The sequence below is a fragment of the Sapajus apella genome, unplaced genomic scaffold, assembly GCF_009761245.1.
Source record: "Sapajus apella isolate SASKATOON/1434 unplaced genomic scaffold, GSC_monkey_1.0 scaffold102, whole genome shotgun sequence".
Lineage (NCBI taxonomy): Eukaryota > Metazoa > Chordata > Mammalia > Primates > Cebidae > Sapajus > Sapajus apella.
Genome location: NW_022437042.1, coordinates 656,515 through 675,386, shown reverse-complemented (window position 1 = coordinate 675,386; position 18,872 = coordinate 656,515). Strand labels below are relative to the sequence as shown.

Genomic DNA, 18,872 nt, shown 5'->3' with positions numbered 1-18,872 from the left:
ACAACAGTACTGGCATAAAAACAGATACATAGACGAATCAAAAAGAGTAGAGAACTCAGAAACAAATTCCCATACACACGGTAAACTTGTTTTGGAAAAAAGTGCCAGGAACACAAACTGGGGAAAAGACAATATCTTCAGTAAATGCTGCTGGGAAAATTGGATATACATATGCAGAAGAGTGAAACTAGATCCCTATCTGTCACTATATACAAAAATAAAATAAAATGGATTAAAGACTTAAATCTAAAACTTCATACTATGAAACTACTAAATGAAAATATTAGGGAAACTTTCCAAGACATTGCTCTGAACAAAATTTTTCTAGTAATACCCTAAAAGCAAGACAACTAAAGCAAAACGGACAAATAAGATCATATCCAGCCTAAAACCTTCCGCACAGCAAAGGAAACAATCCACAAAGTAAAGAGACAACCCACAGAATGGGATATAATATTTACAAACTACCCATCTGACAAGGGATTCACAATCAGAATACATAAGGAGATTAAACAACTCTATAGGAAAAAAATCTAATATGAAAAATCTAATAATTCAATTTAAAAATGGGCAAAAGATTTGAATAGACATGTCTCAAAAGAAAAGATACAAATGGCAAACAGATACATGAAAAGAGCCTCCACATCCTTGATCATCAGAGAAATACAAATCATAACTCAGAACTACAATAAGATATCTTATCCAAGTTACTATGGTGTATATATATATATATATAAAGGAGGAGTAGAGTATGATGGTGGAATAGAACACTCCAGTAACCTAGAATTTCATATTCAGCCAAATTAAGCTTCATAAGCAAAGAAGAAATAAAATCCTTTAAGGACCAGAAACTGCTGAGAGATTTTGTCACCACCAGGCCTGCCTCAAGAGCTCCTGAAGGAAGCACTAAACATGGAAAGGAACAACCAGTACCAACCACTGCAAAAACATACCAAATTGTAAAGATCATTGACACTATGAAGAAACTGCCACGACTCACAGGCAAAACAACCAGCTAGCATCATGACAGGATCAAATTCACAAATAATAATGTAAATCCTACTCAAATTCTTCCAAAAAAAGAGAGGAATAAAGAATACTCCCAAATTTATTCTACAAGGTCAGTATTATCCTCATACCACAACCAGACAAAGACACTTTGAAAGGAGAAAACTATGAACCAATGTTCCTGATGAATACAGACGGAAAAACCCTCAACAAGATATTAGCCAACTAAATTCAAAAATACAATAAAAAATTATTCCTGATGACAGATTGCGATTTTTTTTGAAGCAGGGTCTTGCTCTGTCACCCAGGCTGGAGTTCAATGATGCAATTTCAGCTCACTGCAACTTCCATCTCCTAGGTTGAAGCAATTATTGTGCACCAGCCTCCCAAGTAGCTGGGACTATAGGGATGCACCACCACACCCTCCTAATTTTGCTTTTTTTTTTTTTTGTAGAAACAGGATCGTGCCATGTTGCCCAGGCTGGTCTTATACTCCTGGCATCAAGTGATCTACCCACCTCAGCCTCCAAAATTCTGGCATTACAAGAGCATGCCACCATATCCGGCCATGACTGAGTGTGATTTACCCTGGAATGCAAACAAGCATGCTTTACCACATGAAAATTAATCAATGTGATACATTCTATCAACAGAATGAAGAATAAAACCATGTGATCATTTCAATTGATACTGAAGAAACAATTGATAAAATTCTATATCACTTTATAATAAAAACCTTCAAAACATTGGCTATAGAAGATGCATACCTCAAGATAATAAAAGCCATATATGACAGACACACCACTTGTATTATACTAAATGGGGAACAACTGAAAGTCTCTCTTCTAGGTTCTGAAACACAATAACGATGCCCATTTTCACCACTATTATTCAGCATAGTCCTGGGATTCTGTGCTAGAGCAATTATTCAAGAGAAAGATATAAATGAAATCCAACTTAGAAAGTAAAAAGTGAAATTATCCTGGTTTGCACATAATATAATCCTATGTTTGAAAAAACTAAAAGTGCCACAAGAAAACTGTTAGAACTAATGAAGAAATTCAGTAACTTTGCAGGATACAAAACTTACATAAAAGCTAGTAATATTTGCAACACTGTATATGCCAACAGTGAACAATCTGAAAAAGATATTTAAATAATCCAATGTAAAATCACCACAAATAAAATTAGATGCCTAGGAATTAATGTAACAAAAGAATTGAAAAAATATCTACAGTGATAACTATAAATACTGATCACAGAAATTACAGAAGACACCAAAAAAATGATAGGATGGTTTGAAAGAATTGATATTGTTAAAATATCCATACTACCCAAAGCCATCTACACACTTAATGCAATCCTTATCAAAGTATCAATGACATTCTTCACAGAAATTGTAATAACAATGCTACAATTTATATGGAACCACCTGAATAGCCAAGGCTATTCCAGAAAAGAAAAAAAAAAAAGAAAAAACTAGAGGAACCGCAATGCCTTACTTCAAATTATACTGAAGACATATGCTAATCAAAATAGCATGGTACTTCCATAAAAATAGACACATAGAACAATGGAAAAATAAAGAGAACTCAGAAATAAGTTCATTCACCTACAGTATATTATTCATTTTCAACAAAGGTGCCCAACAAAGGTGCCAAGAACGTACACTGGGAAAAGACAGTCTCTTCAGTAAACAATGCTGGAAAAACTGGATAGCCCTATTCAAAAGAATAAAACTTGATCTCTATCTCTCACCATATGCAAAAAATAAAATCAAAACAGATAAAAAAACTTAAAAAAAGACCTCAGACTATAAAACTTCTTAAAAACAAACAAACAAACAAACAAAAAAACATTAGGGAAAATCTCCAGGACACTAGCCTGGGCAATACCTCAAAGATTTCTTGAGCAATACCCTAAAAGCACAAGCAACCAAAGCAAAAATGAACAAATGGGATCACATCAAATATGAAATATTTTGCAAAGCAAAGGAACTATTTGAAAAGTGAAGAGGCAACACATAGAATGGGAGAAAATATTTGAAAACTACTCCTCTGACAAGGAATTAACAACTAGAAAATGTAAGAAACTTAATCAACTCTACAGAAAAAAAACATAATAATAATCCAATTGTGCCAGGTGCAGTGGCTCATGCCTGTAACCCCAGCACTTTGGGAGGCCGAGGTGGGTGGATCACCTGAGATCAGGAGTTCAAGATGAGCCTGGCCAAGGTGTTGAAACCCCATCTCCACTAAAAATATAAAAATTAACCAAGCATGGTGGCATGTGCCTTTAATCCCAGCTACTTGGGAGGCTGAGGCAGGAGAATCGCTTGAATGCAAGAGGCGGATGTTGCAGTGAGCTGAGATCACGCCATTGCACCCCAACTTGGGTGACAGAGTGAGACTCCGTCTCAAAACAACAAACAACAAAAAAAGTCAATTCAAAATAGGCAAAAGATTTAAATAGACATGTCTCAAAAAAGAGATACAAATGGCAAACAGACATATGAAAAGGTGCTCAACATCATTGGTCATCTTAAAACTGCAAATCAAAACTACAATGAAATATTCTATCACCCAAGTTAAAATAATTTTTATCCAAAATACAGGCAATAGGAAATGCGGGCAGTAATATGGAGAAAAGGGAACCTTTAAAAACTGTTGGTGGGTGTGTAAATTAGTACAACCACAATGAAGAACAGTTTGGAGGCTTCCTCATAAAACTAAAAACGGTGCTGCCATATCTTGCACCAATCCCATTGCTAGGTTTACACTCAAAAAAATAGAAAAAGGAAATCAGTATATTGAAGAAATATTTGCACTCACATGTTTTTTTGCAGCACTGTTCACAATAGCTATGATATGGAAGTAACTGAAGTGTCCATCAACAGGTGAATAGATAAAGAAAACGTGATACTTATGCACAATGGAGTGCTATTCGGGTATAAAAAGAATGAAATTTAGTCAGTTGAAAGAACCTGGATGAAACTGGAGGTCATCATATTAAGTAAAATAAGCCAGTCACAGAAAGACAACGTTTCATTTTCTCACTTACTTCTGAGATCTAAAAACAAAGCAATTAAACCTACTGAGATAGAGTATAAGGACATCTACCAGAGGTTGAGAAATGTACTGCTGGAGTAGGGGAAAAGAGGGGATGATTAATGGGTACGTAAAAATTGTTACAAGGAATGAATAAGATATAGTATATAGCACAAAAGGGTGACTATAGTCGATAATAATTCAATTTCACTTTTAAAAATAACTAAATGTGTATAATTTGATTGTTTATAACAAAAAAAATGAAAGCTTGAGGGGATGGATACCCCATTTTTCCATGATGTAATTATTACACATTGCATGCCTATATCAAAAAAGTTTGATGTATCCCACAAATATATATACCTACTATGTGCACATAGTAATTAAATTTAAAAAAGAAAAAAGAAATGATACTTCAGAGCTATAATAACCAAAACAACATGGTAAAGGCTTAAAAGCAGACACATAGATCAATGAAACAGGCTAAAGAACCCAGAAGAAAACAGTATACATCTACAGTGAATTTATTTTCAACGAAGTTGCCAAGAATATACATTGAGAAAGATATAATCTCTTTAATAAATGGTTCTGGGAAAACTGGATATCTACATGCAGAAGAATGGAACTAGACCCTTATCACTCACTATATGCCAAAATGTAATTAATATGGATTAAGAACTTAAATCTCTGCTCCTGTGAGTCGTGCTGTCAACCTAAATTCTCATTCATGATATACTGAATTTTTTTAAAATGTGGTACATATTCGCCATGAAATACTACACAGCAATAAAAAAGAACAAGATCATGATTTTTGCAGCAACATGGAAGAAGCTTTTGGCCATTACTCTAAGAGAAATAATACAGGAAGAGAAAAGCAAATATCTCCTGCCTTTACTTATAAGTGGAAACTAAACATTGTTCACACATGGACAAAAGGGAACAACAGATACAAAAGCCTACTTGAGTATGGAGGTAGACAGGCAGGTGACTATTGAAAAAACTATTTATTGGGGACAGTGCTCATTATCAAGGTGATAAAATAATATTTACACCAAACTTCTGTGACATGCCATTTACCTTCACAAGTATACCTGGACCTAAAATAAATATAATAAATAAAAAAAGTAGAAAACACTTAAATCTAAGATCTTAGACTAAGAAACTACCTTGGGGAAACTCTCTAGGACATTGGACTGGGCAAAGATATCTTGAATAATACTGCCCAACCACAGGCAATCAAAGCAAAATGGATAAATTGTATCTAGTTAAGTCAAAAAACTTCTGCACAACAAAGGAAACAAGGGGAAAAAAAAGAAAAGAAAATCCACAAAATTGGAGAAATATTTCCAAAGTATCCATCTGACAAGGGATTAATTACCAAAATATGTAAGGAATTTAAACAACTTTATAGGATAAAACTCTCATAATCAGATTAAAAAATGAGCAAAAGATCCAAATAGACATATTTCAAAAAATTATATTCAAATAGCAAGGAAGCATATGAAAAGATGCTCTGCATCAATGATTATCAGAATAATGCAAATCAAAACCATAATGAGATATCATCTCACTCCTGTTAAAAGTGGCTTTTATACTAAAGATAGGCAATAACAAATACTGGACAGAATGTGGAGAAAAGGGAACCCTTATACACTGTTGTTGGGGGTGTAAATTAATACAACCACTATGGAGAAAATTTAGAAGTGCCCCAAAAAACTAAAAATAGAGCTACCATGTGATTCAACAATCATAGTGCTAGGTAAATATCCCAAATAAAGAAAAATTAGCACACTAAATCTGTATGCACCTAACACAAGAGAACCCAGATTTATAAAGAAAGTTCTTAGAGGTAAACAAAGAGGCTTAGACTCCCACACAATAATAGTGGTAGACTTCATCATTCCACTGACAGCATTAGATCATCGAGGCAAAATATTAACAAAAATATTCACATCCTGAACTCAATACTGGACCAAATGGATTTGATAGATCTCTGTGGAACTCTGCACCCCCAAAGAATAGAATATACATTCTTCTCATCACCACATGACACATATGTTAAAATCTACCACATAAACATAAAACAATCTTCAGCAAATGCAAAAGAAACATAACCATATCTAACACGCTCTTGGGCCAAAGTGCAAGGAAAATAGAAGTTCTCATTTAAAAAGTCATTTAAAACCATACAATTAAATGGAAATTAAACAACATGTTCCTGAATGACTTTTGGGTAAAGAATGAAATTAAGGCAGAAATCAAAAAGTTATTTGAAACCAACAAGAACAAAGATACAACATACAGAATCTCTGGTACACAGCTAAATCAGTGTTAAGAGAAATATTTGTAGCACTAAATTCTTATATCAGAAGGTAGAAAGGTCTCAAATTAACAACCTAACATCACAATGAAGACAATTAGAGATTCAAGAGCAAATCAATCCCAAATCTAGCAGAAGGCAAGAAATAACCAAAATCAGAGCTGAGCTGAACTGAAGGAAACTGAGACATAAAAAAAAAAATTTCAAAAGATTGCATAATCCAGGAGTTTTTTTTTTTTTCCAATCAATATGATATATAGGACACTAACTAGACTAATACAGAACATAAGAGAGAACATACAAATAAACACAATTAGAAATGAGAAAGGAGATGTTACCATTGACCCCACAGGAATAAAAATAACCATTAGAAAACACTATGAACACCTCTATGCTCACAAACAAAAAACCTAGACAACATGGATAAATTCCTGGACACATGCACCCTACCAAGACTGAACCAATAATATCAGTAATGAGATCCAAAAGTGAATCAGTAATAAATAACCTACCAAACAAAAGAACCCAGGACCAGATGGATTCACAGCCAAATTCTACCAGATATACAAAGAAGAGCTGGTACCATTACCAGTAAAACTATTTCAAAACATGAAGTAGGAGAGACACCTCCCCAACTCATTCTATGAGGCCAGCGTCATCCTGACACGAATACCTAAAGACACAACAACAAAAAACTTCAGGCCAGTATCTCTGATGAGCATTGATGCAAAAATTCTCAACAAAATACTTGCAAACTGAATCCAGCAGCACATCAAAATGCTAATCCACCACAATCAAATAGAAATACCTTCAACATATGCAAATCCATAAATGTGATTTATCACATACACAGAACTAAAGACAAAAACCCCATCGTTATGTCAATAGATGCAGACAAGGCTTTTGATAAAATTCAACATCACTTTATGTAAAAAAAAAAAAATCTCAGTAAATTAGGTATTAAAGGAACATGCCTCAAGATAAGAGCCGTCTAGGAGCAACCCACAGTCAACATTACACCGAATGGGGAAAAGCTGGAAACATTCGCCTTGAATACTTTCACAAGAGAAGGATACCCTCTGTCTCCACTCATAAAACAGTACTGGAAGTCCTGGCCAGAACAATCAGGCAAAAGAAAAAAAAAAAAAAAGACCATCCAAATAGGAAGACAGAAAGTCAAACTATCCCTCTTTGCAGACAACATGAGTCTATACCTAGAAATCCCCGTAGTCTATCCCAAATGCTCCTTCAGCTATTAAACAACTTTTACAAAGTTTCAGAATATAAAATCAAGGTTGAAAAATTAGTAGCATTCCTATACACCAACAACAGCCAAGCCAAGAGCCAAATCAGGAAACCAACCCCATTCACATTGCCACAAAAAGAAAAATATATCTAGGAATACAGCTAACCAGGAAGTTGAAAGATCTCTACAATGATAAATACAAAACACTGCTCAACAAAACTAGAGATAACACAAACAAATGAAAAAATATCTCATGTTCATGAATAAGAAGAATCAATATCATCAAAACTGCCATACTGTCCAAAGCAATTTATAGATTCAACACATTCCTATCAAACTACCAATGATATTGTTTCCAGAACTAGAAAAGCTATTTAAAAATTTACACGGAAGCTCATATCCTAAAGATTTAGTCTGCTTGGGTAAATCTGTATTTTTATAAAATTTACTTGCAAGGCTGGCTTACAACATAATGAAACGTTATTTTGTAATCAAAAACTACATGAGCAATATCTTCAAAAGTATGAAGCTGATTATATTTTTGAGGCATTGAAATTTATTTTTGTGCATTATTCAAACAAGGAAAGTAAGATAAGCTTTATATGGGTTAAAATCAGCAACATTAAATTCACATACACCTGCTTGGTTACAATTTTATAACTATCATAAGAATCAAACGGATTCTGAGTTCTGTTTCTATTAAAAGTAATTATCACACTTTTTCTTCTTTCTCCCACTAAGTACAGCTGAAAACCTGAGAAATTACATACCAAACAAACATAAGAAGATTCTGAAAGGTACACAGAAGAAGACAGCCTGACCAGAGGGTTCATAATCTGAGAGTCAACAGAGGTAAGTTCCTTGAGTTTTTGCTTTGCTTTATATGTACCAGACTAGGTCCCTGAAAACCTGTAAACCAAAAAATGCCAATAGGTTCATACTTCATACAAAAAAAAGCCCTATAAAAAGCCTGCTCTCTCTATTTTGAGGATGAGAAAAAGAGCAGCCTAGCAAGACACAAAACACACCCCAAAAATATTTTACTCTGATCAAACATGACAAAATAAAACTGTAGCCCTAAGTTTATCCTCATTAGTGAACGCAGAGTAAACAGCCTAGACTTCCACTCTCATTGTATTTTTATAAGATCCTCTTCCCCTTCTTCACAGAGGTGTTGTCAGAGGGACATAGTTGACAGTTAGGACTTAAACTACTGCCCAGCAGTAATAATGCCATCCTCCTACATGTCTGTTTTCCAAGATAGAGGCCACATGTGGAGCTGGAAATCCTATGCAACCAAGCAGTATCTAGGATTCCTTTCCACGGCAAGGTGTCAATGGAGGCTGAGTATGAAATATGGAATTCAATCACCATTTGGAAGTAATGAGAAGGTAGCCATCTTCCTCCTGTCAGAGGAGACTGACCAAAACTGAATATTTAAATAAGTTCCAGCCTTTTAACACATTATACCTCAAATGTAGCATATTTAATCAAATATCATTCATCAAACCAAACAGGAAAATCTCAACTTGAATAAGAAGAGAAAATCAACAAATGTCAACAAGATGATATGCAGATTTTAAAATTATCTGAAAGTATTTAAAAGCAGCCATTACACAATTTTTCAATGAATAATTATAATTACTCTTGAAATTAAAGATAGCAAACCATAGCAAGCAAACTGGAGATAGAAAGTCAAGTGGAGGAGAGAGAGATCCAAGATGGCTGATCACTAGCAGCTCGGGATTGTAGCTCCCACTGAAAGAGCAGAGAACGAGAGGGCGACACACTTTCAGATCAATTTTTGTTGCTCACACACCAGGAGATTCCCAGCGGAGGAGCCCCACCTGTCGCCAGCGTGACTCTTGAGGCCGGTGAGGCGGTTTTGCCGCTGCCTTGGTGTGGCGGTTCTTGGTGCAGAGTCAGAAAAGCACCATCAATCTTAAAGCCGCTGTTTTGGCCGGAGCAGTGGGTTGCTCAGATTCTAGCGCTGGGAATCAACAAGTTGGACGTCCATTCAGAAACCCAACTATAAAGACGGTAATTATAAAGACCACAGATGGATAAATCTATAACGAAGGGAAGAAAACAGCCTAAAAAGGCTGAGAATACCCAAACTCAGAACACCTCTCCCTCTACAGGGGATCACAGTTCCTCATCAGAAACAGAACAAGGCCTGATGGAGAAAGACTGTGTTCCATTAGCAGAAGCTGGCTTTAAAAAGTGGATGATAAGAAACTTCTGGGAATTAAAAGAACTTGTTCTAACCCAATGCAAAGAAACTAAGAACTTTGAAAAAAGGTTTGACGAAATGTTAACAAGAATACACAATTTAGAGAGGAATATAAGTGAATTAATGGAGCTGAAAAATACAACACGAGAATTTTGCGAACTATGCACAAGTTTTAACAGCCGAATTGATCAAGTAGAAGAAAAGATATCAGAGGTCGAAGACCAACTTCATGAAATAAAACAAAAAGACAAGATTAGAGAAAAAAGGATAAAAAAGAACGAGCAAAGTCTCCAAGAAATATGGGACTATGTGAAAAGACCTAATCTACGTTTGATAGGTGTACCTGAATGTGACGAAGAGAATCAATCCAAGCTGGAAAATACGCTTCAGGATATTATTCAGGAAAACTTTCCCAACCTAGCAAGGCAGGACAATATTCAACTCCAGGAAATACAGAGAACACCACAAAAATATTCCTCAAGAAGGCCAACCTCAAGGCACATAATTGCCAGATTCACCAGGGTTGAAATGAAAGAGAAAATACTGAGGGCAGCCAGAGAGAAAGGTCAGGTTACCCATAAAGGGAAGCCCATCAGACTCACAGCAGATCTCTCAGTAGAAACCCTACAAGCCAGAAGAGAGTGGGGGCCAATATTCAACATCCTTAAAGAAAAAAACTTTCAACCCAGAATTTTACATCCAGCCAAACTAAGCTTCATAAGCGAAGGAAAAATAAAATCTTTTGTGAACAAGCAAGCACTCAGAGATTTCATCACCACCAGGCCTGCTTTAGAAGAGCTTTTGAAAGAACCACTACAAATAGAAAGGAACAACTAGTATCAGCCTTTCTAAAAAAATACCAAAAAATAAAGAACATCAACATATTTAAGAAATTGCATCAACCAACGGGCAAAACAGCCAGCTAACATTAAATGACAGTATCAAACACACATATATTGTTATTAATTTTAAATTTAAATCGACTAAATCCCCCAATCCAAAGACACAGACAGGCAAAAAAAGCCAAGACCCATTGGTATGCTACATCCAGATCCATCTCACATGCAAGGATACACAAAGACTCAAAACAAAGGGATGGTGAAAAATTTACCAACCAAATGGAGAGCTAAAATAAATAAATAGAAAGCAGGAGTTGCAATTTTTGCTGATAAAATAGATTTCAAAGCAATAAAGATCAAAAGAAGCAAAGAAGGATATTACATAAAGATAAAAGGATCAATGTAACAAGAAGAGCTAAAGATCCTAAACATATATGCACCCAATACAGAAATACCCAGATATATAAGACTTACAAAGAGACTTGGACCCCCACACAATAATAGCTGGAGACTTCAACATCAATATTAGATAGATCAATGAGACAGAATGTTAACATCGATATCCAGGACTTGAACTCAGATCTGGAACAAGTAGACTTAATTAACATTCATAGAACTCTCCACTTTAAATACACAAAATATACACTCTTATCAGTACTACATCACACGTATTTACAGGTTTAAATGAAATATTGGCTGGCTGCTTGTTAATTATTTTATTCCCTCATTTTTTTTTTATGTCTCTATTATTTAACACAATTACAGGCATACCCAGTTTTAGACTGCATTCTAGCCCGGGCAATAAAGCAACACCCCTGTTCTCTCTCCCTCTTCCTCTTCCTCTTTCTTCCTTTCCTGTATTCTTTTTCTTTTTTTTTTTTTTAATTCTTTTTCTTCCTAAAAAAAAAAAAAAAAAAGTCAAGTGGAAATTTTAGAACTCAAATACCTAATCTCTCTCTCTCTCTCTCTCTCTCTCTCTCACACACACACACACACACACACACACACACATCCTCAATGGATGGGCTCAAAATGGAAAAAAAAAGAATAAAAAAGAAATTACAATTAAAGAGAGAATAGTAGAAACTACCCAACATATACAGAGAAAATAGACTGAAAAAAAAATAACAGAGCAGAAACTCTGGGATATGCAGAACTGTATCAGAAAATACACATGTCCCTGGCATCCAAGACAAAGGGGTTAAAGTTTGTAGAGCTCTGAAACTATCTGAGAAAATAATGGCTGAAAGATTGTCAAATTTGGTGAAAGGTACACACCTCAAATATAAGAAGCTGAGCAAACTTTAAAAAGGATAAACCTAAAGATATTCATATCAAGAAGTAACATATTCTAGCTTCTGAAAACTAAGGACAAAAAATAAATCTTGAGGTCTTTGAGAGAGAAATGACACCTTACCTATACAAACACTAACTGAAATTACACAGAATTTCACATTAGAAACCATGAGGGCTACAATATTTTTCAAGTGCTAAAGTTAAAAAAAAAACAAACTGAAACCTTAAACCCTATAACCAGCAAAAATGTTTATCAGGGAAAAAAAAATGTGCTCAAATGATGAAAAAATAAAAGAAGTTATTGCCAGTAGTAAAAATATTGGCAAATACAATAGACTTCTTTTCTCCTCTTGAAGTTTCTAAATTATATTTGATGAATTAAGTAAAATTATAATGTTGCACACTGTGATATGGTTATTTATATAGATTTAAAAAATTTAAAACTATTGTAAATGGGGGAGGACAAAGAGATGTTAAGAAAAGTATGATTTTTTACATTTCATTCAAACCAGCACATTAATACTGAAAGTGGTTTGTCAGTTTCTTAAAAAAATGAAATGTGGACTTATCATGATACATAGCAATCTACTGGGCAATTATCCCAGAAAAAAAATTATTTTAACTTATGTACACACAATACTTGAGCATAAATGTTCATATCAACTTTATTAGCAATAGCTCAAACTGAAAACAAACAAAACATTGTACAGTAGGTAAAGAGTAAAACTGTGGTACATCCATAACATGAGATACTACTCAGCAATAAAAAAGTACACATTACTGATAACACACAACAACTATATGTATCTCAAATATATTACACTTAGTGTACAAAAACCCATCTCAAAATGTCACAAATTGTATAATCCTATTTATATATTATTTTTTAAATGGTGAAATTATAGATATGAAAAATTTATTAGTGGTCATCAGGAGTTAACATAGTAGTGAGCAGGGGTTTGGGGGTTGGGTCATGGGAGTGTGCAACTATAAGGGAGTGTATAAAAGATCCTGATGATGCTTACATGTAATAATATGACATGCAACCAATATCAATTTATAATTTTGATATTATAATATGAGTACCTAAGATGTGACCATTGTGGGAACTAGATGAAGGCTGCATAGAATATCTATTTACTGTTTTTCTCACTTCCTGTGAATCTATAACTACTTCAAAATAAAAAGTTAAGAAAATACACAAAAAAATCAAAATGAAAAAAGTGAATTCTAAAAATTGTAGAAAAGTTTCTCTGAATTATTTTGTTTAATAAAACTTTTGTTTTAACTGGATACACAGCGTATTTAAATGTCGTAATAATTTCAAATGAATAAAAACCTTGTGTTCTAAAAGTATTAAGCCATGGTTTGGACAATTGAATTTACTTTAAATAATGTTTTGTTGGAGTGGCCACTGCCACCTATGTGAACATGCACACAGAGGGCTGACAGGGTTCAGTGCCTGCCAGTGCACCATTCCCATCCTAACACCAATGTCAGCATAAACACACACACAGATGCCAGCTAGGCTCATCACTTTCTTGTGCCATGCTGTCACTGCTGCTGCCGTGAATGCCCACAAAGAGGCTAGCACCCCTGCACCCACCAGCACCTTGCTGCTGCCAATGAGTGTGTACCTTACCACACTGTGACTGTTAATGGCATGTGCAAACAAGGACAGATCCCACTACCACTGCCCTATGAAGTTATTTAGCTGACATCATCAGTCAGAATGTTGTGACCAGCAGTCTGGGAACACCTTGGGCTCTCCAGCATGGTAGGTTCTTAACCTTGAGTAGCCAGAAAGCAAAGCTGGGGGCTCAATACTAGCCTCCCAGGATTAGAGCATGCAGTCTAGGAGTCCTAAACTAAACCTTGACCCCCTAAAATATTTCAAAAATGAAGCCAGTTGACTGAATCCACCTTATACCACAGCCAATCCCCTGAAAAAGAAAAAAGGGGGTGGCAACTGTAATTTCAGACAAAACAGACTTTAACAAGCATCAAAAAAGAGAAAGAATGATATTACATAATGCTAAAGGACTGAATTCAACATGATCTAACTATTCTAAATGTATATGCACCCAGCAAAGGAGCACCCAGATTTATAAATCAAATTCTTAGAGGCCTATGAAGCAATATACATAAGCATACAGTAAGAGTCAGAGACTTTAATACTCCAATGACAGTATTAAACAGATCATCCAGGCAGAATACTAACAAAGATATTTGAGCCTTTAACTCAACTCTTGACGAAAGGGACCTAAGAGATATCTACAGAACTCTATCCCAATACAGCAGAATATACATTCTTCTTATCTGCACATGGCACATACTCTAAAATCTACCACACAATTGTGCATAAAACAATTCTTAGAAAATTAAAAAAAAAAATCATACCAACCACACTCTTAGCACATAGTATGATAAAACCCAAAAATCAATGCTAAGAAAATCACTCGAAACCATACAAATAATTTAAAAATAAATAACCTGGTGCTAAATAGCTGCTGGTTAAATAAGGAAATTAAGAAATAAATGAAGAAAGTCTGTGAAAATAACATATCAGTATATCTGGGACTCAGCCAAAGCAATGTTAAGAGGAAAGTTTATTACACTAAATGCCCACATTTAAAAGTCAGAAAGATCTGAAATGAACAACTTAACATCACACACACAGAAACTAGAGACAAGGGCAAACTAATCCCTAGCAGAAGACAGTAAATAACCAAACTCAGAGACGAACTGAAGAAAATTGAGTTGCCAAAAGTCATACAAAATATCAATGAATCCAGGAACTGGTTCTTTGGAAGAATTAATAAGGTAGACTTCTAGCTAAAGCAATAAAGAAAAAATGGAGAAGATTCAAATAAACACAATCAGAAGTGACAAAGGAAACATTACTACCAACTCCACAGAATCACAAAAATCTTTCAGAGGTTATTATGAACACCTCCATGAATACAAGATAAAAATACTGCCCAAGCTAGAAGAAATGGATACATTCCTGGAAACATACAACCTTTCCAAATTGAAACAGGAAGAGATTGAATGCCTGAATAAACCAATAATGAGTTCTAAAGTTGAATCAGTAATAAAAAAGCCTGCCAACCAGAAAAAGCCCAGATCCAGATGGATTCCCAGCCAAATTGTACCAAATGTATAAGAAAGAGCTAGTGCCACTCCTACTGAAAGTATTTCCAAAAATTTAGGAGAGGACTTCTCCCTAACTCATTCTATGAGGCCAGCATCATCTTGATATTAAAACCTGGCAGAGTCAAAACAAAACAAAAACTTCAAGTCAATATCTTTGATGAACATATATGCAAAAATACTCACCAAAATACTAGCAAACTGAACCTAGCAGCACATAAAAAAAACTAATACACTATAGTCAAGAAGGCCTTTTTACCTGGGATGCAAGTTTGGCTCAACATACACACATCAATAAATGTTATTCATCATAACATTTATATTCATCAAAAGAACTAAAAACAAAAGTCTTATGATCATCTCAATAGATGCAGAAAAGACTTTCAATAAACTTGAACGTCGTTTTATGTTAAAAACTCTCAACAAAGTAGGCATTAACATAACATACTTGAAAATAATAAGCACCATCTATGAAAAATCCACCACCACCATCATATTGAATGGGCAAAAGCTGGAAGCATTCTCCTTGAAAACGAAAACAAGACAAGAACGCTTTCTCTCACCACTTCTATTCAACATAGTACTGGAAGTCCTAACTAGAGCCATCAGGCAAGAGAAAGAAATAAAAGGCATTGAAATAGAAAGAGAGGAAGTCAAACTATGCTTGCTTATGGAAGATATGATTCTATGCCTAGGAAACCCCAGAGTATCTGTCCAAAAGTTACTTGATTTGATATACAGCCTTGGCAATGTTTCAGCGTACAAAATACATATATAAAAACCAGTACCGTTCCTATACACCAACAACATAGAAAATAGGAGCTAAATCAAGAATGCAATCCCATTCACAAGTCACAAAATAATAAAATATCTAGGAATACAGTGAACCAGGGAGGTAAAAGATTTCTACAACAAGAAGTAAAACACTGTTCAAAGAAATCAGAGGCAACATAAAGAAATGGAAAAACATCCTATGTCCTTGGATAAGAAGAATCAATATTGTTAAAACGGCCATACTGCCCAAAGCAATTTACAGATTCAATGCTATTCCCATAAAACTATCTATGACATTCTTCACGGAATTAGAAAAAAATACGTTAAAATTTATTTGGAACCAAAGAAAAATCCACATAGTAAAGGTAATCTTATGCAAAAAGAAGAAAGTTGGAAGCATTACATTATCTAACTTTAAGCTATAATACAAGACTACAGTAACAAAAAAAGCATGCTCCTGGCACAAAAACAGACATGCATACCAATGGAACAGAATAGAGAACCTAGATATAATGCTGCACACCTGCAACTCTGTGATATTCAACAAAATTAACAAAAACAAGCAAGAAGAAAAAACTCCATATTCAATAAATGGTGCTGGGATAACTGGCTAGCCATATGCAGAAATTTGACACTGGATGCCCTTTTTACACAATATACAAAAATTAACTCAAAATGGATCGAAGTCTTAAATATAAAACCTAAAACTATAAAAACCTTGAACAATAACCCATGGAATACCATTCTGGACATAGGACCTGGGAAAGACTTCATGTCAAAGATGCCAAAAGCAATTACAACAAAAACAAAAAATGACCAATGGAATCTAACTAAAATAAAGGGTTTCTGCAAAGCAAAATAAGCTATCAACAGAGTAAACAGACAACTTACAGAATGGGAGAAGATATGTGCAAACTATGCATGTGACCAAGTTCTAATATCCATAATCTGTAAAAAATTTAAACAAATTTACAAGAAAAAGATAAGCAATCCCATTAAAAAGTGGGCAAAGGAAATGAATACTTTTCAAAAGAAGACACACATGCAGCCAACAAGCATATAAAAAATTATCAACATCAGTAATTGTTAGAGAAATGCAAATCAGAACTACAATAAGATAATATTTCACAACAGTCAGAATGGCTATTATTAAGAACTCAAAAAATAACAGATGCTGGCAAAGAAAATGGAAGACTTATGCACTGCTTGTGGGAATGTAATTAGTTCAGCCATTATGGAAAGCTGTTTGGCAATTTCTCAAAAAACTTAAAACAGAATTACCATTTGACCCAGCCATCCCATTATTGGGTATATAACCAAATGAATATAAATTATTCTACTATAAAGACACATGCATCTGTATGTTTGTCATAATATTATTTACAACAGTAAATAATCGTGCTCATATAATAATAAATTGCATTAGTATTGATACCCAGAGACCAAAGATGCTCATTAGAACATACCTATCAGTCTGTTGATATCTACAACATTTTGTCTGAATATTTTAAAAGCATACCATAAATCATGACATAAGATTCAATGAATTGAGTTGTTATTTTTCTGTCTAAAAAAAAGCATCATAGAAGACTAACTCTTCAGAAACGATTTACTTTTTTTTTTTTTCTAAGTTGGGGGAAATAGTTATAAAAAGGCAGATTTCAGCTCAACCTAAGAAAAAATGATTGAATGGATAGACCTTTTATGTAATCATGGTATAGTCTATCTCAGTAAGTAGTGAAGTCCCTCTTTTTGTGGGTTGTCTCAAGCAAAGACTCAAACCCAGGTTTCCTGTCAGTGATATTGTGATATTCAAATATTTAAGTACTATCATAGGTTTCTATGATCTCTTCTTCCCTATTGTACTTCACAACAAAATAATTGACATTTTAATGCTTATTATCTGCCATGCACCTTTCTAAGAGCTTTTCATATCTTCATTTATCAAATATTTGTGGAATGACTGCAATATGCCAGAAACAAGTTTAGATGCAAGAGGTATAGCAATGAAAAGAAGAAATAAAGTTATTTTGTAAAGCTTATGTTATACATGGGAAAGAGAAGTGATAATATATATCAGGGAGTAATAAGTGCTATGATTAAAAATGTGGCAAACTGAGGGAATAGAGGATCATGAGGAGGCATGTTATTTTACACTGGTGAAGGAAGGTCTCTCTAATTGACATTTAAGCAAAGACTACAATAAAGTGAGGGAAAGAGCCATGCTGATTTTTTAAAAAAAATTTTGGAGGAGGAATGCATTAGGTAGAAGTAACAAAGGACTCAAAGACCTGAAGACCAGAGCTTGCTTGATGTGCTCAAGGCACAGAAAGGTGTCTTTGATTCCTGTCCAATTTACTATCTCATCTTGCACACTTCCTCCCATTTTTATAATACTTCAGCCAGCCATACTTACTTAATTCAATGTGCTAGCACATCTTCTTTCTTGGCTTTTTCATGTTCTATATTCTTTGTCTGGGAAGCATTTCTTACATCTCCTTCTGCCTAGTGCTTACCTACTCAGACTTCAGGCTTTTTATCATGGTTTTCTGTGGGAGGTTGCCTCTGATTCCCCAGGACTGGGTTAAACATGTCTCCTCTTATACCCTATAGCAAATTGTCATATAAATTAATATCCAAACTAGAACATTTTTGAGGCTGAAAAATAGTGATATCAGTGATTACGTTGGGCCAACAACTGTAAACTCTACCTATAGAGTTTATATAGTATTTGAATATATATGTACACAGACACACACACACTATATTTTGTCCTATACATACATGGCACAGTAAGAGATTAACAACAAATAACCAATTATAAACTAATAATAACACAGAACAACTATAACAATACACTGTAATAAAAGCTATGTGAATGTGGGCTCATTCCCTCTCTCTCTCTCTCTCTCTCTCTCTCTCTCTCGTGTGTCTCTGTCTCTCTATCTCTCAATAT

The 18,872-nt window shown here is 34.5% G+C and overlaps 1 long non-coding RNA gene across 1 annotated transcript; it reads left to right on the top strand.

Annotated features, from left to right (window-relative positions):
- Nucleotides 1–6,190: 6,190 nt before the first annotated feature.
- On the top strand, nt 6,191–17,558 carry LOC116536559. The gene is made up of 3 exons (XR_004262706.1): nt 6,191–6,385; nt 6,707–6,708; nt 17,548–17,558. It is a non-coding gene; the product is annotated as an uncharacterized LOC116536559 (long non-coding RNA).
- Nucleotides 17,559–18,872: the final 1,314 nt, after the last annotated feature.